We start from the raw sequence: 1,224 nt of genomic DNA on the forward strand, positions 1-1,224 counted from the left end.
GCTGATCTCTGGACTAAATTGAAAGGATTTTTGTAATTAGGGCAGGCCCACCTGGATTTACCTTTGTTTGAGAACACATTTATTTAAGGCTAGCTGATCTGAGACCTTAATTACATATGCAAGACCCCTTCATAAACCATACCTGGATTAGTGCTTGCTTAAATAATTGGGAGAACATGTCTACACCAGAGGCAGGGAATTTTAGGGGGCCATTTTAGAATTCTACCTATCGCACATATGAAACAATTAGGAAGCTATGCTCATAGTAACTTCTAACCTCGAGCCAAAGCTGATTATAGGTATTGTCTTGTGTTGGTCCCCTGTTGTGGCAGGATACAGGAAGATGAGGACTTGTGCTGGTAATGGTAGTCAAAGAAGGAGAGGTAGGGAGGCAGGACATGAGGTTGATTTCGAGGTGGTGTGGGTTTGGATGGGGAAGGTATTCTTGGTTCAGAACTGTGCACATGTGAGATTAACTCAGATTGCCCAAGGTTTCATCAGTGGGGAAGTAAGTGTTTTTCTATAAATGATTGTATTTTGTGTGTTAGAGGAGATTTTGTAGATCTTTCAGCACCAAAATTTCCCTGCTTTAATAATCTCAGTGATTTTGTTTCTTTNGAGATGATGCTCTTTGCTCAGCCTTTCTGTTTTGTTTCAGTTCAGTTTGGTGAGAATTTATTATACTGTATTTTTGTTATGCCCCCAGCAGTATACTTAAGAAATTTCAAAGGATTTTTATAGCTTGTCCCCACCCTCCCACAAATCTTCCAGGAGGAGAGAATGACATACATACATTGTACTGTATTAGTTTTCTATTGCTGACATTACAAATGAGCACAAACTTAGTGGCTTAAATAACACTCATTTATTAATTCATAGTTCTGTAGGTCAGAAGTCCTGGCACAACATTGTCTCACAAAGCTGAAATCAAAGTGTTGGCTGGACTGAGTTGTTGTCTGAAGGCTTTTGGGGAAAATTTGCATTCAGGCTCATTTGGATTGTTAGCAGAATTCAGTTTGTGGTGGTAGTACTGCGAGTCCATGACTCCTTGCTGGCAGTCAGCCATTTCCCACATTCCTTGCCACGTGGCATCCTCCATCTTCAGAGCCGGCTGTGGAGGACCTCCCTGTATCCAAACCCTCTCACGCTATCTCTGACTTATCGCTGATCTCTGGACTAAATTGAAAGGATTTTTGTAATTAGGGCAGGCCCACCTGGATTTAC

At 41.4% G+C, this 1,224-nt stretch overlaps 1 protein-coding gene and 1 pseudogene across 1 annotated transcript in view; both read left to right on the forward strand.

Moving 5' to 3' along the window:
* LOC103594889 (INO80 complex subunit C-like) overlaps positions 1 to 1,224 on the forward strand; it is a gene marked incomplete at its 3' end in the record, with an annotated part of 19,277 nt that overhangs the window by 3,776 nt on the left and 14,277 nt on the right. The window lies entirely within an intron of this gene.
* Positions 363 to 1,224, forward strand: part of LOC103594885 — a 14,890-nt pseudogene continuing 14,028 nt past the window's right edge.

The sequence above is a fragment of the Galeopterus variegatus genome, unplaced genomic scaffold (genome assembly GCF_000696425.1).
Source record: "Galeopterus variegatus unplaced genomic scaffold, G_variegatus-3.0.2 Scaffold1638, whole genome shotgun sequence".
Classification (NCBI taxonomy): Eukaryota; Metazoa; Chordata; class Mammalia; order Dermoptera; family Cynocephalidae; genus Galeopterus; species Galeopterus variegatus.